Here is a 15,383-nt window from a genome sequence, read left to right on the forward strand (position 1 = left end):
TCTCCGTGGAATCTCATCATTAGGTTACGGCGGACATCGCTGTAAACACATGGCTAAAGCCTCTTTCAAAGTGAGCCTTCCATGCTGCTTGCTTCGCGCTCTACAATGAATAGGCAACGCAGTTAAGTTACACGCTCTATTTGCTGCTTTCGAGATGCTACAAAGATGCGCACCTACCAACATAGCACAGATCGCCATCTGCACGCCTGGTTGCGCGCGGCAAGCACCGTTAACTCGTACCAGTTTGCATGTAAGCATCGGCGACAGCGGATGCGACGGACTACGTCAGCAGAAATGCGCATCCGTTCGAAGCCTAAGCTTAGCCCTTAAAAAGCAGTCAAGTAGCCTGCGCCCTCAATCTGCTGGTAATTTCAGCATGCTGTCAAGCATCTAGGCCGTTTGCAATTCAGCGCCAGCCTTTGAAGAGAACGGATACGTACGGGTGATCGACTGCCCGGGCCCAACATAACATACATCTCACCGTCATAACAGTCGGTATTACGTGATATAATCCAATATGGTGGTTGTCATTACCCAGCAAATAGAGCAAACAGGATATTCAACTTTTTAATTTTTAGATTATATTTCACGGCCATAGCAAAAGTCGTGTGGAATCTATTAGACGCTTAAGCCGATACAGCGGCGGCGACCAGGCCACCGAGCCTACTGAGGCGAAGACATGCTCCACCGCAATACACGGGGCAGCGCAGCCGCGCAGCAACCGCAAAGCGCGAAACGAACGATCCGCCTCCGGGTCGACGTTGCTTGTCTACAGCTAGGCAAGCGCCCAGACCGCAGCTTTGTTTTCACGAGAAGGTTCGCGTACATAGAGTTTGAACACTCGTGAGCTCGAGGATAGCGGCCTCCGCTCAGCCGTAGCCCCACTTGAGCAAGATGAGATGCCGCTGCGTTCGGAACGACATGACGCAGGTGCCGGAATATTGCGATACTAGTTTCAGCTCGCTCGACTGGCTGGTGCGCCGGTCGCATGACGACAGCCCGCGCGGCGGCCAATCCTGCGAGCCGCAGCCCAAGCGAGAACCCGGCCCCTGGCAAATCTGAACTATAACGCGCACACTACGCTAAAACGCAGTGGAAATATTTCAAATAGCCCTTACAGACAATCATGGACGCAAGGAAACTTTAGGCTTTGTGGTTGCTGTAGCGAGGCCGTAGCACGTTTTAGAAGCTAGCAGAATGGAACTAAAAACACGACGCTTCCCACTACGGCGGCATCCGCGGCGGAAATGCATTCGCGCGTCAGCGCTCGTCCTGTTCGTTTTGACTGCGCGTCAGAGCTGCACCTTCACCTTGAACAGTTTACGGAGCATAGACAGCTTGAAACCACAAGGTGGAGGATGAAAGTTACACGGCTCGGGCTTTCCCGCCATTTTGTCAAATGCGAGCTCGGTACCCATGACTTAACATTCCGCTACAATAATACACCTCCTTAGCACGTATCATCTAGAATACAGTTTAGAGACCACCTCAGGTGACACAAACCAAAACACACTGTCTGTATCAAGCGGCAGAGAATATTTTTTTCCTCATCTGTCCAAATAAAGCGAACCAATCCACGCAGGAAGAAATCCACCGATCTTCATTCGGCAGCCATCTTGCGAAGTGCAGCTCCGCATCAAAGCAGCACCACAGATTACTAGTTGTGCGGAAAATTTAGCGCTGCGCTTTAGTTTACTACATTCTAGGCTTTAAAAATTAAATGAAAGTTTGTAAAATTTCCAGGTGAATTTTTCGTTGCTTATTTCTCACTAGAAACGCACGTGACTAGACAACGGCGGTCAAAAAGAGAAAATATCTGTTTTTTTTCTTCTTATTTCATGTAACAGATTTTTTCCGCGCGGCAACAATAAAGTTCCGCAAAAACGCCTGTAATTTTACTCTTTTTTACTGCGTATAAAAGTTTAAGCATGAGTGCACGCAAGAAGCGACTGGGAAAGAGTTCTGATTTAAGTCAATGCTCTACCTGCATGCCGTACTGCCAAACGGTCGTGGAAGTACTAGTTTATCTTAAGCTTTGCCTTCTAGAACTGCAGAATATCATTGAGATATCAGGGCACAACGCATAGTATGCAATTTACTCGCTATCGCGCGAAATTCTATAAGCCAATTTTATCTTAACGCGACAGCGTTAAGGAGCTTATGCCGCAGAAAAGCCGGTGTCGTCGGCGCCGTGAGCGTAAAATGGCGCATCTCGGTGAACACCTGAATCACGCCGAAAGGGAAGAGATTCTTCTCCTCTCAAGGCGCGGTTCGGTTGTCCACCGAGATATGTGAGACAGGCGTCCTTTCCTTAAATTGTCCAGCAAAACGCTTAGGTGTCCGTGTGCTGTGCGATGAAAGTGCACGTTAAAGATCCCCAAGTGGTCGAAATTATTCTGGAGTCCTCCACTACGGCACCTCTTCCTTCCTTTCTTCTTTCACTCCCTCCATTATCCCTTCTCTTACGGCGCGTTTCAGGTGTCCATCGATATAAGAGACAGATATCCGCCATTTCCTTTCCCCCAAGACCAATTATTATCAGCGGGCCACGCGTCGCGCCGAACGGGCGTTGGCGTTCGTTCCGTGGACTCATTGGCAGCGCTGCAACACGCTTTCGCGTCTCACTCCTAAAGACGAAGCTTAAGCGGTTTATAAATTTTTATGCGAGTTGCCCAAAGGATAAGCTTATTTTCTGCCCGCTTTCATTACTTTATACGTCACTGCCTTCATAGCACCGGTCAGGTGTCCACCTAGTGTCTGTCTGTTGCGCGTTGCATCCCTTATAAACGAACACACTGTTTGTTGTCTGAAGGCGGCCCGGCCCGTACGCGCACGCGCCAGCACGTTCAGAACGCAATAGCGAAGCCATTAAAATTACATATATATTTTTTGTAGGAAAGGAAAACCCAGTAACTCTACCACTAGCGCTGGACACCCCACGGAAGACAGAAATGGGTTGCGGAGGAGGGATTCTGGTTGATTTCGTTCATCAGGGGTGTTTGAAGAGAAACCGAGGACAGCTCAATGCAATTATTGTTCTCAGTAAATATTTCTTCAGTTGGTCTTTGCGGCTATGTCGATAAAGAAGAACAACTCCAAGCTGCAGCAAATTGCGTGGAAGATTACGTTAAGGCAGGAGGCCTCGCCTGCTCAACGGAGAAGTCCGAGCTCCTGAGAGTCAGGCGAGGAAAGTGAAACGAAGAAACCCTCAACGTTACCCTAGAGGGTCAGCGGATACTGGAGAAGGATAGGATAGGATAGGAAAACTTTTATTGAATCATAAGTATTTAGGCGATCAGAAGTCTTCTTGCTTGCTTCGCGTGTCGCTGTCTTCACGCTGCGCTGCAGGGAAGGCTTCTTCAGCAAAGGGTGGTCCCTCAGTCCAGGGCTCCACTGAGTTTGGCTGCATCCCGTGCGTGCTCTACCATCCTCTTTTGGACGGCGAGCTCGCAGCTGACGAGCCGGCTCTCCCAGTGCTCCGCACTCGGGGGTTTGTGTTCTCGGAATGCGTTGTTTCGTTCGCATTCCCATGTTATGTGAAATTGTGTGGGTGTGGCCCCGCACCACGGGCATGTGCCCCTATATTCCGTTGGGAACATCTTGTTGTATATAAAGAGGTTGGGGAAGGAACCTGTTTGTAATCTACGCCAATCTGTTGCCTCCTCCTTTGTTAGTGCTTTATGCGGGGGCGGATATTTATATCTCACCCCTCTGTGATGTTGGAGTAGTTCTGAATAGCTCTCCCCGAGGATCATGGCGCTCAGACCACGGCTCTCCTGCTGCTGTCCGACTCGGAAACAAAAAGCTCGAGCTAGACCATCCGCCGCCTCATTGCCCCTTATGCCCTCGTGCGCAGGTATCCAGATTAAATTATGTTGGACTGTTATGCTCTCTGAGAGGTTGCACTCTCTGAGCGCCTTAAGAGCAGCTTTGCTAATTCTGCCCTTCGTATAATTTCGACAGGTCTCTTTTGAGTCTTTTGAGTTGGAAACTGGAGAAGGAAGTCATCAGAATCTTCGGAATGTGGGTGCAAAGCAACAGCGATGCACACACACCATCAACAACCTTCTGAAGCAATCGACCACGCAGGTGGCTCGCATGATCACCCGCGTGTCGCAGAAACGAAGTGGCATGAGGGAAGAAGATACGCTCAAGATGGTTAGGAGCCTCATAATCAGCCGAATCACATTCTCCCTCCCCTAATACAACAACAACAAGGGTGAAAGAGGACAGATCGCCGCCATCATACAGAAAGCATACAAGACGGCGCTACACCTCCCAAACAATACTTCAACGGAGAAGCTGCTGGCCCTCGGGCTACACAATACATTCGAGGAGTTGAAGGAGGCGCAACTGGGATCACAGATACTCAGGCTCCAGCAGACAGCCACCGGCAGAAAACTCCTGGCCAGGCTGGGCTATCAAGAATCAATCAGAGAAGAACAAAGAACGGCGAACCTACAGCATGAGTTCCACAGCTCTACCAAGGTAGGACCGCTACCTAAAAACATTAACCCAAATTTACATACGGCAAGGAGAAACGCCAAGGCAAAATATGTAGATAAACACCTAGCAACCAAAGCGAACACGGTCTACACGGACGCCGCGGTTTATCCTTGGAAACGAGGAACGAAAGAGCAAAAGGTCTTAGCGACAGTGATAGGCTTGGATTTTAAGGAAATCAATTGCGCGTCGGCCCGGGAATGTACGGAAGCCGAGGGGGAAGAGATGGCTGTTGCTCTAGCGACCGCGGAGGGCTACCGCTCAAATACATCCCCTTGTAATACTAACAGATTCTAAGGATGTATGCCGTAATTATACAAATGGCTGAATTGGCCGCAAAGCGCTCCAGATCCTCCTCCGCGCTGGCAAGAAAAAAAATGGAGTCAGACACACCCGGTTTGGATACCGGGAAAGGCAACCAAAGTGTCGACAAGATCGCTCGAGAGCATACAAACCGAACTGGCTTGGACGGAGACCCTGAGGACTTCATGACGGTGATCTCGACGTATTCAGATTTACTAAATTATTATAGAGGAACGAGGATAAAATACTCCCCTCCCCACAGCATACTAAACCAACATGACGCAGTACACTAGCGGAAAGTGAAAACCTGAACTTTCCCAAACTTAAACATTCTAAGCAAAATATTCCCTGGGCAATATAGGGACACATGCCCATGGTGCGGCGCAAAGCACACCTTTTATCACATTACATGGCAATGCAGCAAAAACAAAGCATTCCATAGAGTAGAAAACCCAAGTGCGGAACAGTGGGAGGGGGCGCTCTCCAGCGGCAACCTGTGTATACAACGGGTGCTCATACAGCATTCCCGACGAGCAACCACCCTAAGTGGAGTCCTGGAATAAAGGCACCAACCCTGCCAGACAGAAGATATCACCATCAGGAAGATGGAAGGGTTGTTTCGGGCAGTTGAATGACCTTGTAATTAGAGCAAACAAAGTTTATCCTATCCTATCATCAGGGCTGTTTCAAGGGAAACCGAGGGAAGCTCAGTGCAATTATTGTTCTCAGTAAAAATTTATTCAATTGCTCTTTGCAATTATGTTGACGTTTGTCAGGCAGAAAAAAAAAGACTCATGCCAGAGCAAAATGAAATTAATAGTTTTCCCGCCACTGAAATAAAAGTCTGGAAGCGTGCAGCTAGAGAGAGAGAAAAACTTTATTTGGTCCATTAAGTGTTTAGCGTTCGGTCTTCGTCTGCATCGCTGCAGACTCGACCTTGAAAGCAGGGTTGGAGCCCTAGTCCAGGGCTCCTACTGAGTCGCGCTGCTTCGCTTGCGTGCTGCACCATTGCCCTTTGGGCGGCGAGCTCGCAGCTGGTGAGCCGACTCTCCCACTGCTCCGCACTCAGCGTTTTGTGTTGGTGGAACGTGTAGTTTCGCTTACACTTCCAGATTATATGGTAAAGCGTGGGGGTTGCCCCGCACCACAGGCATGTGTTCCTATACTGTGTAGGATACATCTTGCTAAGTATATGTAAGTTAAAGAATGTTCCCGTTTGCAGCCTCCGCCAACTAGCTGCTTCTTGTTGTGTGAGGCCCTTATGTGGCGGGGAGTATCTAATTCTCCTACTTCTTTGGTAGTTTAGGTATTCTGAAAATCCGATCTCCACGGTGAAGTGCTGGCCCAGGGCGTATGGCCGCAAGGCTCGGTACGTGATATCTCGAGCCACGCTGTCTGCCCTTTCGTTTTCTTCTATCCCCGTGTGTGCCGGAATCCAGATTAATTTGTGGGTTGCTGTTTTTTAGAGGTGTACTGCTTCGCTGAGGATAGCCAAGGCAGCCCTGCAGATTCTACCTTTCGTATCGATTCTGCATGTCTCTTTTGAGTCCGTTAGTATGACCAGTGTTCGTCTTTTCGATGGCCCTAAGCCGCTGCCAGCGCAACAGTGACCTCCTCCGCTTCCGCTATCCTGACGCTACCTGCAGTTGCGCGGTGATTAGATTGCCTGCGTTATCAACTACCACCGAAGCTGTGTTTTAGTAGCTTTCGCGCAGCTAGAACGACCGTTTGCTGTCGTTTTGATGTAAATGGCAGTGAAGGATAATAGAAAGTGGGATCTGCGCAAAACTTCGGTGCGCATACACGGTTTTTGCGTATTTTGGCGGTGGTGCCAACGCCTGTATTATGTCTTGTTCTTTTCTAGCGTATAAAAGCTCCGGTGTCCGTTGGAGTGGTCTCTTCTTCGTTCGAATGCCATGGTCTTTCGATGCAGGCTAAGTTCAACTTCTCCTCGGTGTCAGTTTATTGCCGGGAAAGACAAGTTGAAGAAGTTGGGAGAGAATGAAGTAAGGGACAGCCTCCGTAGTGTAGGGCGACTTTTGAAATTCCCATCAATCGAAACACGGCCGCCGCAGCGGGATTGCACGCTGCGCCCTGGGCTTGAGCAGGCGAGCATTCTAACCAGTGAGCCACCTCAGCGGGTTAAAATCATTGCAGGTAGTTTAGCTCTGGTTATCCCCGGTCGAAAGCGGAAAGCTGCATCTCTCTGGCTACGTTTGTGCTCGAGCGACTGGCGGTTTCCATAGGAAGCCATACTGAAACACACACAGTAGTAGACTTTTAGAGCGAAAGCTTTACTGGCCGCAAACTTGCGATTTCGCCGTGGCCGCACTCCGAGGAGGCATATGATGTCACAGCGTGCGCTTCGCCGCGGATATTTCTCTCTCTTTCTCGCTCCCTAGTCACAACTGCGCATGAGCCACTAGTAGCACCAAGCCACAGTTCCGCCACAGCGCCGCGCCTTTCCTCAAAATGCAACTTTAAATTTTCAGTTTTTCGTCTTGCTCTCCCTCTTTTATCCCTTCCTTTACGGAGCGGTTCGGGTCTCCACCGAGACATGTGAGATGGTTACTGTGCTTTGCGCGCTCGCCGCGCCATCTGGCATTACGTCACACCGCGCGGCTCGCCGCCGCCGCCGTTTCGTATGACATCACATCGTGTTCCTCGCCTTTGCGCTCGCCTCCGCTCGTTTCGCCAGCTGCGTTGCACGACTGATAACATGTCGGAGGATTGAAAAGGAGAGCTTGCGTGTGCCGAAACCTCAGTTGTGTCGTCTTTATTGCGAGAACAACATAGCTAGACAACCAGACTAACGTAGACTTGCAATCAATATTAACCAAGGCTTACCATGCTCTGCCTCAGCTTTCGCTACGTATATCCTGGCATAGCCGAGCTAAGCTACTGGCATTTATCTAATTTGTTAAATATCTACTTTTCTTAGAAACGACATTAAAGGCGCCTACACAAAACAGTATATATTTATATAGCTTCGGTGATATTGCCACGTGCCGAACGCGCCGCGCGGCCTCCACGCTTAGTAAAAGACGACGACGAAGTGTTGCTTGGCTCCCGAGGCGCTCTGGCTCTGTGCTTTGGGCCCTGGCTGTCTGATTAAAGCGCCTAGCCTTCTGTTCCCCCCGACGTCTACCTGCACGGCTCCTCAGGTCGTGACACTGGTGGAGGTGCGATTGATGATCCCTTCTCCTGCGGAAGACTCGACGCGCCCGCCTCTTGTGACTACCCCTGTCCATCGTGCCAGCCGGAGGATCCGAGGCCTATCCCCCGAGGTCGTGACGGCGAACCCTCGTGCCGCCCGTGAAGGCGAACCCTCGACTTTCACTCCCCTCATGGCGACGCCACTGCCCGCCGTGACGATGACTGTACCTTCGACCAGCCTCACCTATCTGACCCTTCAGACCCCACGAACACCTAAGCCCTTTCACGGTGGCCAGTTCGAGGATGCCGAGGACTGGTTGGCACACTATGAACGGGTTGCGACCTTCAACGGCTGGGACGACACGACCAAGCTGCCTTAACGTGTATTTCAGCCTCGAAGACTCTGCCCGCACGTGGTTCGAGAACCGTGAGGCTACCTTGTCTACGTGGCCGGACTTCCGACGTCAGCTCCTGACTACGTACGCCAACAGTGACCGCCGGGAGAGCGTGGAGCGCGCCCTGACGTCTCGAATTCAACTTCCAGACGAGAGTGTTGCAATATACGTAGAGGATGTGACGCGTCTTTGCCATCGCGCCGATCCAGCCATGAGTGAAGAAAAAAAGCTGCGGCACCTGATGCGCGGCGTAAAAGACCAGCTCTTTTCCGGTCCCGTACGGAACCCGCCCAACACCGTCGCGGAGTTTCTGGCCGACGCCGCCCACATGGAGAAATTGCTGCAGCAAAGGGCCAATCAGTACGCCCGGCAACTGCGTCCAGTGCCGTCGCTGTCCACGTTGGACCGGTTCGACCACGATCCCGGGATGAACCCGAGCTCCCTTCGCGAACTCATTCGTTCCGTGGTCCACGAGGAGCTGCAGCACCTTCATGGAACATTTGCCCCTCGCATCGATTCCGTCACCAGCGTCATCCGCGAGGAAGTTCAGCTGGCGTTCAGGCACAAACAGCTGCGGTCGTGCCGGCGCCGCAACCGGCCCCATCCGTTCCCGCGCCGTACCCGGCCCCTGTTCAGCCAGTCACGTACGCGGACGTCGTGCGCCGCCCACCCCCATTTCCTGAGCCTTCCCCTTACTCCCCTCCAGTGGACGCGGTGCACGCTGCTCAACCGCTCCCTTACTGGGCTGATCGGCGCCAGCCACCGCGGAAGACTGATCTCTGGCGCACTCCGGATCAATGCCCGCTGTGCTACCACTGTGGTGAAGCCGGCCATCTCTACCGGCGGTGCCCGTATCGCGAAATGGGTCTGCGCGGATTTGCTCTTGAAAGTCCCCGTCCACGACCCGGAGAGCACCCTCAGGACATCGCCGAGTATGTCAACCGCCAGCGTAGTTCCCTGCCTCCTCCCCGCCGCCCGTCTCCTCGCCGCGGGTCGCGTTCGCCTTCTCCACGCCGGTCTTCGCCTTCTGGGTCCCGTTATGCCTCAGAACAACTTGGTTCCTCGATCCCACATCGGGAAAACTAGCTCCGGCGACCTTTGGAGGCGAGGCCGCCGAACGCCGATCCGGCGCAAAGCTTCCACCGCCGCACCGACCGACTCGCCCCGACGTAGAACGCCGCATCGCCGCACAGTTTTCCCCGACTGTCCACCCGAATCGCCCCGACGTCGCAACCCCAGTCGTCGACCAGCTTCCGCCGCCGCACCGACTGAGTCCCTCCCCACAACCATCGACAGACCGCGCTGAAGGCCGGATCTCCTTGGACATCCCTGTTCTCGTCGACACTAAGGAGGTCAGCGCGTTGGTTGACACGGGCGCAGATTACTCCATCCTTAGCGGACGGCTTGCGACGACCCTGAAAAAAGTGACGACACCGTGGGAAGGCCCCGACATACGTACGGCGGGGGGACATGTAGCACCACTCGGTATGTGTGCGGCCCGTGTTACGGTTCGCGGCTGCACCTTCGTCGCCACTTTTCTTGTTCTGCGCGAATGTTCTCGCGATGTCATCCTTGGCATCGACTTTCTTCGTGAGCACGGTGCTATAATAGACCTCCCGAATCGCTTGGTGACGTTTTCCACTAAATTGGCCACAGCAGAGCCGGCGCACCAGGTTTCTCAGTCCGCCCTGCGAGTCGCCGAGGATAACGTTACGGTACCTCCACGTGCCAGCATTCTCGCTAGAGTTACCTGTGATGAACCACAGCGGGGACTCCGGGTTGTCGAGCCTAATGTCTCTCTCGTACTCACTAAGGGGATTGCGGTGAAACGAGGCCTTAGCTGCCTGCATGACGGTTGGACAGAGGTCCTTATTACCAACTTTTGCAATGAGCATCGACATCTATTCCGTGGCACAGCCATCGCTTACGTCGACCATGCCCAGGAAGTGGCCGAATGTTTTGCTTGCGATGAGGACACCACTGGAGGTGACGCAGAAGCGCTCGACGACGTCAACATAACTCCGGGCCTTTCATCCGCTGAAAAGGGGCAACTCCAGGACCTCTTGCGGGAGTTTCGTGCGTGTTTCACGTCGTCGTCTAAGGTGCGACAAACGTCGATAGTTAAACACCGCATCATCACGCCTGAAGGAGCTCGACCCATCTATCAGCAGCCCTATCGTGTGTCCCCTCGGGAGCGAGATGCTATACAAACACAGGTCAAAGAGATGCTCACGGACGGCGTCATCCAGCCGTCAAGCAGCCCGTGGTCGTCTCCTGTCGTCCTGGTGAAGAAGAAAGACGGAACACTGCAATTCTGCGTCGACTATAGGAAGCTTAACAGTGTGACAAAGAAAGACGTGTATCCGCTGCCCCGTATCGATGACTCCCTCGACCGTCTTCGCCAAGCCAAGTACTTCTCTTCGGTAGACCTCAGGAGCGGTTATTGGCAGATAGAAGTCGATGATAGGGACCGTGAGAAAACCGCCTTCATCACACCGGACGGGCTCTACGAGTTTCGCGTCCTCCCCTTCGGGCTCTGCTGCGCTCCTGCCACTTTCCAAAGAATGATGGACACCGTCCTCACAGGTCTGAAGTGGCAGAGATGTCTTGTTTATCCTGACGATGTCATTATTTTTTCCGCAACGTTCACGGAACATCTGCACCGTCTCAGAACTGTCCTCGAAGCCGTTCGTTCCGCCAACTTCTTCCTCAAACCACGAAAATGTCACTTTGAATTCACCGAATTGAAGTTTCTCGGGCAGGTCATTAGTGCTGATGGAATCCGAGCTGACCCAGAGAAGCTTGCTGCCGTTGCTGCCTTTCCGTTCCCCGGTCACAAAAAAGCAGTCCGACGTTTCTTGGGCCTGTGATCCTATTATCGTCGCTTCATTAGAAACTTCGCCCAGCTTGCCAGCCCTCTGACGCTCCTAACACGGGATGATACATCATTTTCCTGGGGCAACGAATAGCAGACTGCCTTCAACGAATTACGACGCCGACTCCAATCGCCGCCAATCCTAGCACATTTAGACGAAGATGCCGACACGGCGGTACATACGGATACGAGCAACGTCGGTCTAGGCGCCGTTCTCGTCCAGCGGCAAGACGGTGTCGACAAAGTAATTGCCTACGCCAGCCGGGCACTGTCGCGCGCTGAGTTGAACTACTCTACCACCGAAAAAGAATGCTTAGCCGTAGTCTGGGCAGTAGCTAAGTTCCGCCCATATCTGTATGGCAGACCGTTTTGTGTCGTCACCGACCACCATTCGCTGTGCTGGCTAAAAAATTTAAAGGACCCTTGCGGCCGCCTCGCCCGTTGGGCATTACGCCTGCAGGAATTCGATTTCACTGTCACCTATAAGTCCGGCCGGAACCACACCGACGCTGATAGCCTGTCACGCGCTCCCGTCGAACCTCCTCCACAAGACACCATCGACGACGACAGCTTCCTCGGAGCCGTCAGCACGTCTGAGCTCGTCTCCAGACAGCGTGCCGACGCCAAGCTGCGTCTGCTCATAGAACATCTCGAAGGTGGGCACCCTGAGATACCACGGTACCTAGCTCGTGGGATATCATCGTTTTGTCTCCGGAGCGGGGTGCTTTATAAAAAGAACTCTACTTCCAGTCCGACAACTTACCTGCTCGTCATACCGTCTGATTTACGAGATGAAGTTCTGGCCTGCCATGATGAGCCAACTTCCGGCCACCTTGGTGTTACCCGCACCTTGTCCCGAATCCGGCAGAACTATTACTGGCGCCAGCTCACGTCAAGCGTCAAGCGTTATGTCCGGACACGCCGGCAATGTCAGCGGCGGAAGAAACCGACGCTCAAGCCTCCCGGGCTGCTTCAGTGCATCAAGCCGCCACAAAAACCATTCGACAAAGTCGGCATGGACCTTTTGGGGCCATTTCCTCTTTCGTCGTCCGGCCACAATTGGATCGTAGTCGCCAGCGACTACTTGACCCGTTACGCTGAAACGAAGGCCCTTGCGCAAAGTACTGCCGCCGAAGTTGCCCTCTTCTTCATGCACGAAATCGTGCTTAGACACGGCGCCCCATCGATCATCATTACTGACCGAGGCAAGGCGTTTCAAGCCCGGCTCTTACGTGACGTCTTAACGCTTAGACACACAGCTCATCGACCCACAACAGCGTACCATCCCCAAACCAATGGTCTAACAGAACGGCTCAACAAAACATTAGCGGACATGATCTCGATGTACGTTGACGTTGAACATAAAACGTGGGATGAGATCTTGCCGTACGTCACCTTCGCATATAATACAGCGACGCAGGAAACCACCCAGTTTACCCCGTTCCGTCTCGTCTATGGCAGGGAGGTCCGCATGATGTTGGATGCGATGCTCCCGTACGGCGATGATGAGGTAACCCCTGAAGCAGGCAACTTCGTGGAAAACGCAGAGCAAGCCCGTCAGCTGGCCCGCTTGAACATCAAGGACCAGCAATCCGTCGATGCTCGACACTATAACCTTCGGGACAGGGACGTGCACTACGAGCCGGTTGACAAGGTATGGGTGTGGACACCCTTGCGCCGCAAGGGGTTGTGCGAAAAGCTTATCAATCGGTATTTTGGCCCGTACAAAGTCCTGCGCCGCCTGAACAGCCTCAACTACGAAGTTGTCCCCGATGGAACTGTGGTCGCTGGCCGTCAGCGTCAACGGCCTGATGTCGTCCATGTAGTGCGCCTAAAACCGTACTTTTCGCGTGTCTGAGCGCTGTGTGAACGCTGTGTGTCGCCCCTTTACCTCCTTACCCCACGTGTGAACTTGACTCTCCTCACCTCTCAACTAGCGCCGGATGTATAATTCACCTCACCCATATTTTTCGTTTCTTTTTCCCCTTCTTCTCTCCCTGTACATAACCCATTCCACACCGAGACGGTGTTTGATTTCGCGGGGGGGAATAATGCCACGTGCCGAACGCGCCGCGCGGCCTCCACGCTTAGTCAACGACGACGACGAAGTGTTGTTGGCTCCCGAGGCGCTCTGGCTCTGTGCTTTGGGCCCTGGCTGTCTGATTAAAGCGCCTAGCCTTCTGTTCCCCCCGACGTCTACCTGCACGGCTCCTCAGGTCGTGACAATATTTACAACTTTATTATTGCTCATTGTATTCAGAGATATGGAACCAAATGCGGTTCCAAATGACGCGCAAACCCTGCAGATATTGAAGCGAAAATCTTCACTACGCCTCCTTTTGGAGGCATTGGGCCGCAAGTTTGACCTTGAATATAGCTAGAGGTCAAAGATATGACGCCTGTCTCGTATACCTCGGTGCACACCCGAAGCGCGCCCGTAAGTAAAGAAAGGGGGCGGTCCCACTCTGGCGGTGAGCGGGAACCATTTTTGGTGATATTTGTACGTCGACTGTACCTCGCTCGTTCGCTTCATAAATATGGTTCAGATATCTCCGAAAAGCTAGTTTTCTCTGCTTTCAAAAGATGCATTTCTTTTAACGGTAGCTGCAAATTTGTTTCAACTGTAAAAAAAAACGCAAAGAAGAAAACTGGCAGTTGAGCTCAACTTGTCTCAGGAAATGCAAAATTGTGAGAAACCTCTTGCACCTAAAGAAATATATTTCGAGATACTTTGAGATGTGATGCTAGTGCGCATTTTTAAGCATTTAAAAGTACGTGTATAGATTAGTTTATTAGCCACGCTTGTTTGAAAAGCATAGAAAACAGAACAATATAATCTGCAATAACTTTTGGGATATGCACTGCACTGCGGCGACTTCTTGTACAGTTTTACAACGTCTAATCGCTCATCTATTCTGAAAATTTCAGTCATCTGCCTAGTTTAGTTTAAAAGGTATTCCTGATCAAAGTTAGCGTTTTTTCGAAATATTTAAAAACGGAATGCAATACTGTTCAGTTAACCAGCACTTCACAATTCTGAGATTTTGCGTGAAGAAACTTAGTACTGCGCTCTACGCGGCTAAGCATCGCCTTTACTCTACGGCTTTTGGGGAACGTGCACTGTCTAGTTGAAAAAATGTTGATTTTAGCTACCTTTTTCGTTGTGCTTATGAAGGGCACAAGCTCTCGGAACGTTCCGCAGCTTCTATTTTTCAGGTAAATATACTCTTAAAATATCGGGCTCTTATTCTTTTATTCAACTTGTAAAAATTATCGACTACAAAGTCCACAAATTACAAACAATAATAGCAATAACGCAGCGACATGCGATAAATGTAGTAAGTAGCGCCATCTACATTAGCGCACATGTACTAAATGGTCACAGTTCAAAAAAATGACAAGTGTGGCGCTGCCAAACACCTAAAATCAGGAGGTGTTCACGAGAGGGAATCATTTCTCTACAATATTTGCACGTTCCCTTCCATTTTGCCCTCTGTAGCTTCCGAGCAGATTTACACCATATTGCTTTGCTGGATTGCTTTTTGCGAAAGCAACACTACGCGAGTCGCCTAGCCATTTCGCAGAGCTGAGGAAAGGAGGTACTGCGCATGCGCGAGGAGCAGTGACGTCACACGGCGCCCACCGTCGTCGCTGCGGCGGTGACTCAGGTGCCGCCGCCGCGCTCGCCAGTTGCGCATGCGCAGTAGCGGCGCATAGCTAGCGTGCCGGGGCCACCGCCGCTGCCGCGCGCTCTCCATCGCCTCTCCCGCCTCTCCCTGACGCTACGAAAAGCATTCTAGGCGTCGTCTTATTTTTCGAGGACAGCTTTGGCATTGCTGAAGAAGGAAGGAGACAGGGTTTTGCCTCGTGCCGTCGGTTGTTCGTTGTTCCGGCTAGCGCTGTGCTGTGGAGGGGAAGTTGGAGAGCGCTCGATTCGCCTGCACTCGCTGTACCATTTCGGCAAAGCTGTGCGGCGGTGCCCCTGAGTGTGTAGCGCTAGTTCCGGCAGTTTGAGCCACGGTGTAATAGTAGGCTATGTCTTTCACCGTGGTTTGAGCGCAGTTTGGCACTGTCTGCTTCCAAAACGGATGGTCGAGTGCAGGCCTGGTCGTCTGCTAGCCTTGGTGACGCCAGTGAATTGCAGCCAGCTG

General features: G+C 52.1%; 1 pseudogene; it reads right to left on the reverse strand.

The window, feature by feature from the left end:
• Window positions 1–869: 869 nt before the first annotated feature.
• The window catches only part of LOC144119180 (uncharacterized), a 29,388-nt pseudogene continuing 14,874 nt past the window's right edge, over window positions 870–15,383 (reverse strand).

Source organism: Amblyomma americanum, chromosome 1, assembly GCF_052857255.1.
Source record: "Amblyomma americanum isolate KBUSLIRL-KWMA chromosome 1, ASM5285725v1, whole genome shotgun sequence".
Taxonomy (NCBI): domain Eukaryota; kingdom Metazoa; phylum Arthropoda; class Arachnida; order Ixodida; family Ixodidae; genus Amblyomma; species Amblyomma americanum.